The following is a 305-nucleotide window of genomic DNA, read 5'->3' as shown; positions in this document are numbered from 1 at the left end:
CGAGCCTGAGGCGAGGCGGTCAGCTCCGCACCGCGCTGAGCTTGGAGAGCACCGAGCCCGGGGGAGCTCGGGTCTGCCAGGTGGGGAAGGACTCCAGGGACGCGGCGCCGGAGGCAGGCTGCCTGGGGTCTCTCCGGGAACGGAGTTTCGTCGCTGTTCGCTTGGACAGCGACCAACCCTTTGGGGTTTTCATCTCGTTTACAATGAATGAGCTGGCCAAAGGACTGTCAGACTCATTTCTTAATTAAAAAATGGCAAGTCATTCTAAAACCCCCAAGTTATTGATTCTTTTTAATTAAAGTATT

Source organism: Fukomys damarensis, unplaced genomic scaffold, assembly GCF_012274545.1.
Source record: "Fukomys damarensis isolate Sample0158 unplaced genomic scaffold, DMR_v1.0_HiC HiC_scaffold_32, whole genome shotgun sequence".
NCBI lineage: Eukaryota > Metazoa > Chordata > Mammalia > Rodentia > Bathyergidae > Fukomys > Fukomys damarensis.
The sequence above is the reverse complement of the archived record's forward strand: the minus strand, read 5'-3'. Positions refer to the sequence as shown.